This window comes from Lolium perenne, chromosome 1 (assembly GCF_019359855.2).
Source record: "Lolium perenne isolate Kyuss_39 chromosome 1, Kyuss_2.0, whole genome shotgun sequence".
Taxonomy (NCBI): Eukaryota; Viridiplantae; Streptophyta; class Magnoliopsida; order Poales; family Poaceae; genus Lolium; species Lolium perenne.
This window is the reverse complement of record NC_067244.2, coordinates 77004770-77013789: the sequence shown is the minus strand read 5'-3', so window position 1 is coordinate 77013789 and position 9020 is coordinate 77004770. Positions and strand designations below refer to the sequence as shown.

General features: G+C 41.1%; 1 long non-coding RNA gene across 1 annotated transcript; it reads right to left on the bottom strand.

Annotated features, from left to right (window-relative positions):
- Positions 1–726: 726 nt before the first annotated feature.
- LOC127293839 (uncharacterized) lies at positions 727–5735 on the bottom strand. Its single transcript, XR_011755616.1, has 2 exons — positions 2799–5735; positions 727–2468 (listed from the first exon to the last, which is right to left on the bottom strand). It is a non-coding gene; the product is annotated as an uncharacterized lncRNA (long non-coding RNA).
- Between the last annotated feature and the right edge of the window lie 3285 nt (positions 5736–9020).

The following is a 9020-nucleotide window of genomic DNA, read 5'->3' as shown; positions in this document are numbered from 1 at the left end:
CAATTATGTTAGAAAACAAATTATAGCAACTTATAGTTTTATTGTGTGAAATTCAACACATACCCAAATCATGATCGTCGCTATCAACTACAATGTCTCAACCGAACCAAAAAAAATTCTAATATCTATTGTTTCCTAAATTCGATCAATGAAATCTAACAGTAAATCGATTGATAGATTAAGGATTCTTAATGACATCTGGGGAAAAAATAAAAGGTGAAAATAATTGGAACACTCACAGCGTAGTCAACATTGTTGCCATCATCGACTCACCGATGAGCATGTGTGATGGGCTACCTTCCGATTGCGAGCATTAGAGGAGGATAGACAAAATCATTTAATGGCGCAACACGGAGATCTTCAGGTAAGGATCTGGTCGGCCATGGGCGGGATGGGTTGTGGTGGTGCGAGCGTGTGCTGCTCTGGTGCCTGTGTTGCCTTGGCTCTTGCGACTAGAAGGGTTAGCAAAGTCTCATTGTGCCATCGGCCTTGCGAGCATGTGCCGTTCCGATGCTCAGCTCGCCTTGGTAGCGTCATTGCGATTGTGGCCTTGCTTAGAAATGATTGTGTACCGTGCATGTAGCAACCCTCCATATAGTTTGAGACCGGACAACTGACCAACCATATTTACTAATATTATTTTATTTTATTGCAGGTTGGATGGTTGTTTGTTTCCTCGTATTTCTCCAATAACATCTCGTCCATGTGTCCGCTTTAGTCCATGTCTTTTTTTAACACAAGGATTTTTATTGAACTAGCAACATTTTACAGAGAGGAGTGTGAATGGTTTCACACTGGACATGGATAGAACATCTCTACCAGGAAAAAAACCTGTATCTGAAGATAGGCACCTAACAGCTAGGGATCTTGTCTGAATTTTACATGCTAGTTTTGCCTGATGATGAGCCTTTACATTGAAGCATCTGTTGGTATGAGCTATCCTACTAGCACAGAAAGCTGATGATGCTCGAATAGATGCAAGGATAGGTCTAATGACCCAATGACCCGAATCCTCAAAAATGGATGTCGTCGCTGCTTCTGAAGCCAAGACAGAGCAATCGGTGTAGAATCGTGGTTCCTGTATGTGAAGTCTTTCAGCTAGCATGGTAGCTAGGAGTAGCCCAAATGCTTCAGCCTGGAGTGGAGAAGACACAGGTGGTGATAAGGCTGAGATATGCAGTTCATTGTAGTGTTGATTGCCTCTAGTTTGGATGATGATGCCAATGCCTGCCGAAGACGATTTGTTGCTCCCTTCGTTTTTCCAAGCCGCATCACAGAAGATGACATTACCTGCAAGTAAAGAAGGATCTTGCTGTGGCACCTGTAGCTGGCTAGCCGAGAATGTTAAGCTTTGTTCCTGAGATGTCACCAAATCCTCAAGCTTAGAGGCATGTATGATTGCATTAGCTACAGGAAACACCTGAGAGGATTTACAGAATTTTCCACCAAATTGAACATCATTTCTTGCCTTCCATAGACACCACAAGAAGGTGTATAAAGTAGTAATATTAGAATGGGGATGAGCAGAAGAAAGAAGAGCTTGAATCAGTTCAGGAACCGAGGGATGGGTAGCAGCAAAGACCTCTGTTCTGATAAACCAAGGAGAGGAGAACCATGCAGCTTTTGAGAAAGGACATAGAAAAAGCATGTGCATTTCATCCTCTATGCTACCACATCTAGCATATTCTTCATCAATGTGTTTGGAAAACTTACTTGCACGCTTACCAGTTGTAAGTGCTCGGCGAAGAAGCCTCCAGGAGAAAGTTTGGACTCTTGGAGCCATAATTTTTTCTCTCCATACCTGGTTCAGAAGGTGAACAATCTGCGGAGGAACTGCTTTCGGTCTCTGATTTGCTGGCAACGCAAGGTTATCAAAGCAATGCTTGTAGGCACTTTTCGAGGAGCAATGACCTGCAGGGGTTAGTTTCCAAACTAGAACATCCTGCCCAGGAGAATTAACAATAAGAGTTTGCAATATAGCATCAGCGATATGAGGAGTGAACAGAGAATTAACAAGTTGAACGTTCCATCTTTTCTGGTTGGGTACCCAAAGGTCCTTAACAACAGCTGGGTATTCATAAGGAGGTTGTTGAATGATCAAATTATCATAAATAGTTTGCCACTGCGAGAACCAAGGAGAACTCCATATGGAGCTACTGCCATCCACAATTTGGTAAAAAGAAGCTGAGATTAGAAGCGGCCTTACCTTAAAAATTGTTGTCCAGAAGGTAGATTTTGGTATGTTTTGCTTCGCCCTCAAATGGATGTATCACTGTGGTATTTTGACTTAAGGATAAGCGCAAGATGATTCTCGGGTTCCTTTGCTAACCTCCATGACACCGAAAGAACTAAACTTTGATTAATGGCCTACAAGTTTCTCACACCTAAGCCACCAATACTTTTTTCTATGCAAATGTCAGCCCATGCTCTAAGACAAAGACTCTTTGTAGTTGGTTCTTCCTTTACTCCTGTCCACCAAAAACACCTTATGATAGCTGCGAGTTTTGATAGAAACTTTTTTGAAAATAGGATATTGGACATATAGTAGACAGGTATAGATGAAAAGACAGATTTAATAAGAGTTAGTCTAGCAGCATGTGAAAGCCTGTTAGCTTTGTAAGCACTCAATTTGGATCTAATTTTTTCATAAACAAAATTGTAGGTTGCTGATCTGTCTTTTGCAGGCAGGATGAGAGGATGTCCCAAGTGGATAGTGTTGTTGTCAATATCCAAGACCGAGAAGATTTGCTTGATATCTTGCTTAACATGCAAACAAACGTTTTTACTGAACATTATACCTGATTTGGACCAATTTGGAAGTTGTCCTGATTGTTGGCAGAATTGATTCAAGATGCGGGATATGGAAGTTGCTTCCTGCATGTTAGCTTTTCCACAAACAAGCAAATCATCTGCAAACATTAGAGAATGTATAGGAGGGCAATTCGGTCCAAGTGATATACCTGACAAATGGTTGACCTGAAGAGCTTCTTGTAGTGCCAAAGAAAGTTCATTCACTGCAAGCATAAAAAGTGATGGGGACAAGGGGCAACCTTGTCTAATGCCTCTACTACTTTTAAAGTGAGAAAAATATTGTCCATTTATGATAACTGAGAAAGTCGGCGAGGATATGCATGTATAGATAAGGTTTATAAAATGATCATGAAGACCTTTACGTGCAAGGGCGGAAGCAATGAAATGCCACTCAATTCTGTCAAAATCCATAGCTAAATCAATTTTAAGCATGAAGTCAAGCCCATTCCAAGACGAAAGAGAGAACGAGTGAGCAATTTCCTGGGCAACAATGATATTGTTACTAATGCGTCTTCCCTTTATGAAGGCTTGTTGATAAGGGTGAATATAATCAGGCAAGTGTTCCTTCAATCTATTTGCCAATGACTTAGCAATTATCTTGTAAATGACATTGCAAAGACTAATTGGTCTAAAGTCCGATGGCAAATGACAAACCAACTTTTTTGGTATAAGAACAATGTTTGTGTCGTTGAGTTGAGGAGGGAGGATACCTGTGATGTAGAAGTTTCTTACCAAGTTGGTCACATCGTCTCCAATCCAACTCCAAGCTGAGGTTTAAAAGGCAACATTGAACCCATCAGGACCTGGAGAAGCATGTTTCTTCATTGCTTTAAGGATTCCCCAAACCTCCTGTTTGTCTGGGATTGAATTGGTGAAGTCATGAGCATCATGTGGGAAAGAGGTGCTCAGGAGAGGCCTGCCATTGTTAGTACATGCCGACTGGAAAATAGTTTTAAAATAATGTACAAACTCATGAGCAATATCATCCGGGTCAAAAAGGTTATCTCCATGTTCATTTTTAATTGAAATGATGTGGTTTCTTCGTTGACGTTTGCGCAAAGAATTGTGAAAATATGAGGTGTTCCTGTCTCCGTGTACTTCCCAATGCTTCTTTGCTCTCTGCCTATAAAATTCCGTGAGCTTGGTCATGTTATCTTCATATTGAGAAATAAGTTTTACCTCCAAGGAATGATCTTGATCTTGAATTGGTTGCTTCTGGATGGTATTGATCTGCTCTTGAAGTATATCGAGTTGTTGCTGTAAAGGTTTCTTCTTTTTTCACCACTTCTTAAGTGTACCTGCAAGATTAGTTGTCCTATAATGGAAAGGTTTATTAGAAGAAGTATACCAAGCAGATTTGGCAACATTCTGAAAGTCTTCTTCTATGGTCCACCAGTTCTCGAATTTGAAATTGAGTTACAGTTTTCGAAACTGGGATTCCGTTGAAACAAGAATAGGCGCATGATCACCGAGAATTATAGGAAGATTGAAAACATTTGTGTTAGGGAAAATGGTGCACCATTCAGCATTGGCAAGACAACGGTCTAATCTTTCAAAAACCGGACTAGAGGAAAATCGCTTGTTCGTCCAAGTATAAGCAGGACCACTGTAATCGAGATCAAAGAGCCTATTAATATTGTTGAGATCACCAAAACACACTACTGGTTTATCTAGATTTTCACAAACAAAAGTGGTAATTTGGTTCCAAATCGCCCTTGTTTGACGGTGGTGAGGATCCCCATACACACAGATCAGAAAAACTATATAGTAGTAGCTATATAAACAAAACTGGCTAAGATTAGATGGGGACTAGAGAACTTAATATTAACCCGAACTTCATCATTCCATAAAAGCCATAGTCCACAAGAGAGTCCAATAGAGGGCACTACGAAACTATCGGCAATGTTAAAACGGTTATTAAGCTTCGAAGAATTGGACCTGGACGTTCGGGTTTCAGAAATAAAAGTGATTTGTGCTCCTGTGGATGATATTAACCTGTGAAGGAACTCCATCTTTTTTGAGTTACTGAGATTCTTACCCTTACCCTGACCATTCGAACCGATCAACTTCATGGCGCTCTTAGCTTCCTAGAAGTTACCAGGGAAGAGATCAGCCCGAGGCGCACCCCTTTTGTTCCTCTGCAGGTCGGCACCAAAACCAACCGGGGCTGTAACGGAACGATTTGTCCTCCACCCGTCTTGATCGTGGTGAGCCCATAGGGTGGTCTGCCCAGTGCCTTGGGGGTGAGTCGGGAATCAGCGAGAAGAGGATGCCTTCGCTCTAGGTCCGACTCGATGTGAGGAGCGCTAACGGCAGGGATCACGACGATGTAGGTGTGTATCAGCTTAGCGAAACGGATTTGGGAATCTTAAGAGATAGAAAGACAGGCAACGAAAAGAGATGAGAGGCCAGAAAAGATGGGGAAATAAGCAATCTTGGAGATGCGAGAATCAGCAAGGAGGGGAAACAGCAGATGACCAGAACTGGAGACAAAATTGGTAGAGAGAACCAAGAGGTTGTGAAGGATTTGATCTGCAGTCAACGGTGGCTGGGCGGAGAATTCCAAATTTTCCTCAAATAGGAGAGAACAACTTCGATAGAAAGAAGATTTGGATTTGGAGGAATGAATCTAGATCTAAGGGACAAAAGAGAAATCAAGGCAGATGAGGAGAAAACAAGAGGGAGATTAGAGCGGCATCTCGCCAATCACCGGCAAATCGCCATAGTCGCCACAGAGGGCAAAGCTCATTTTCACCGGGCACCAACCGACTCTTTACTTTTTTTCCCCTACTATGTGCATTTGATCTCTCCTCTCACTCTTTTTTATTGTTTCTTTTGGTTAACTCAAAAGACGCATCTTCTTTCTCCCAATTAGTCTCATTTCTCTATGAAGTTTTAATTTGGTGAACGCCATATATTCTCAGTCTCATCTCCATCCACACACTATCGGTTGCAGCCTTACCGCTCTCGTACGGTCTATAGAGCATCCCTATTCCTACCCCTCTACTTTGTTCACCAACCCCCATCTCCATCTACGGTTTAACATCCCTAACTTTCATTTTTCCATTTCCACTTTCCTTGTGCTTCGATTCACAAAGATAAAACAAAAATATTATTTCATTTTCATTTCCATTGCATACTCTATTATAATGTGCCAAAATGTGTACCATTATTATTATGAGTGCTTTGATTGCTTGTTATTCATAATGCTCGTTGTCTAATTTAAAGGCCGCGACAACATGACCAAGAGAACTCCACATGGACGATCTTGTTTACTAGAGCTTCCGCGACCTCCGAGTGACACGGTAGACCTTAGAGTTGATCCAGTATGACTTGGGGATAACAAGGAACCATAAAGCATCTTGCATTGATCCGTTCTCTAGACCATTATTGTTGCGCTGACCATGCATGGCTTGTCGTAAAAGGTAACATAACTAATGAAGTCAGATGAAATATACCAATAGTAGTCTTGACTATTTACGGGTTGATTGCCTACTCATATCATAATATTATAATTTCATAGTAAACTTATCCCATTTATTCCATTTGGCACATTCACTATCACCATGAACTGAACCTCTCGACACCTAACTTGTTATCTGCAGGAATTGAAAATAACTCTCGTAATCATTTACTGTTTATGTTATTACTTTCGTACTTTATTTTACTAGATCGTATTCAACCATACTCATTATTCATCCTTTTACCGTTTTATTACTTGTAGTCAGTTTACTCAAGACTTGTGACACCTTAGGGCTCATTATACAGCTTTTTTCCTAAAAAAGTAAATACATGTGGCACCTTGGGTGCGACATAAACACTTATAAAACACTTATCTTTCGGCTCTTTGTTGGGACTATAAAACCGGAATTAATACTTCCACCGAAACGTGCTTAAATGATTTTGTGCTCTTGGAGGTCATCAGGGAGCAAACTATGAGTCTTCAAGAAGCAACAATGATCAAGTGAAGTACTCCATCTTGAATGAAGCATGACGCATCATCATCAAGGTCAAGCAGGATGCAAAAGGAAAATGTATGGGATTTCTAAGTTTTCCTTTCACCGGTCTCAAGGTGGTTGTTGGCAGTCTGGGTTATAGGATAGATAGCCGCACTATCAAGAGATGTTTTCATTTGGGTAACTTGATAACATCATCTTAGGTTGCTCAACCTTTTGCATACTCTGCATCCCCTTATTCTTGCTGCTTCTTGGTGTGAGGTTCTTGATCTTGTTGCTAGCTCTTCAATGAACCCAAGTTCATCGAAAACGGATTTGTATGCATATTCCTTATATGTTTCCGAGTTTGGAGGTTTTACTAGTTCTTCTTTTAGGGAGGTTTCATACCGCTCCTTATTTCGTATTTTACCCCTTTCTCTTTCTTGGGATTATAGACTCTATTAGATAGAGCTTGTTGCTCTTAGCTTTTCAAAAATCTCAAGTTTGCTAAAATCGGAACCCGTGCCCAAAAGCTATCATAGTTTTTGTTAGCTTCAACGGAACTAGCGTGCACACGACTCATTTGGGCTTACCACCGAAATAAACCGACAACCGCCAATTTTTTTGGTATATGCCAAAGCACTATACACTAAGGCATTCTAACTCAGGATTTGCGGTTTGCCGGACATTCCGTCATGTAAGCCGGTGAACCGGAATTTTCGCCAATCTTGACTAGTATGCTCGTTTTTTGCCCAAACAGTCAATTTGCTTTTCCTATAAAGGGATTTCTTCCCCATTGTTTAGCTAGGTTTCTTGAGCATGTTTTTTTTACCACAATTGAACCCTTTAAGCTTGCTTTCTCTCCTTCCCTCCTATGATCGAGTATTGCATCTTTTTGAGGACTTTGAAAGAGGTGATCTAGATCTACGACCTCCACCAATACATTCCTTCTCTAAGTTTGGGGATCTCTTGGGATCTTAATCTTGGATTCATTGTTTGACCTCTACCATTGTTCTTCCTCTCTAGTTTCTCAATAGGATTTGTTTTGGTGGGATTTGCGAGAGAATGATTTGAGCACTTTTGTTGGTTTTTTGCATTGCATTATGGCATAGTATTGAGCTCTCCATTATGATTTGTTCGAGTGGGACTATGAGCTTGTTATTCTTGGAGGGTGACCTCCTAGTTGGATTGGCAGTTGGTTCTCCGATGACCTCTTCATGGAAGATTGTGAAGAGGCATGGGCTTCTCCTACGTGGAGCTTGCCATCTCCGGAGTGGAGAAAAATATAGCCATAAGCAAATGAAACTTGTCCTTCATGGAATTGCCCAGGAGAAGAAGGTGAGCCTTCATGGCGTTTGGAAGACCTCTATGGTAACCCGCATCTCTCCAACGGACGTACCTTACTTTGTATGTTACTTATCACTTGTGAGATATATATTTTGTGTCTATCTTACTTATCTCTATTTGTTAGTGCACTTAGTTGAGTCTAGCTTCTTTAAGTTTTATGCTTGTAAAATAAATGTTACTAGTTTAAGTTTGCATTCTTACAAGTTAAATCCGTAATTATATGTAAACATATATTTACCTCTGTCTAGGTGACATCTTGTCCTTTCATCGGCCCACCTATGGCGCTGAGGGGCATCAGGGCGCTATCATTTGCTTGAAGCATCAAATAGGACCCCCCCCCCCCCCCCCGTGTATTCCCGCTCGAAATCGTTAAAAAGGCCGACCTTCGCGAAGGGAAGACAACTCGCTCCACACGCGACAAGTGGCGCGTTATGATGCCAGAAAATCCATGGGAAGTGGTCTCCCTACTCACCACGTGTCGCAAGGGGAAGCAAGGTGCGGATGAGGGATGAGAGAGAAAATAGAGGAGTCGGGGTTGTATCAGCTTTTCCCTTTATTTTCTAGATTCGTTTTCTTCAAAATGAAATATCTTGAGAACCGTAAGTTCAAATTACGATCTGTTTTTTCACTTTTGAGATCCTCGTGTCGAGATCTTCAAAACTAGATCTCATGTTGATAGGTTTTGGAATACTTTTTTTCGTACTTTCTATACTAGTATGGTTGTAGTCGTAACTAACTGTACTCGTGCTTCAACTGATAAGTACTTCTATTTTTAGTGTATTTGATGCAATTTTTCCCTTTACTCAGTAACTATATTTGCTCGTGTGCGCTTCTATATCTATACTTCTCTATTAGTACTTGCTCGTGTGCGTGACTGTACTTCTGTACATGTACTTGCTCGTGTGCGTGATTGTACTTCTGTACCAG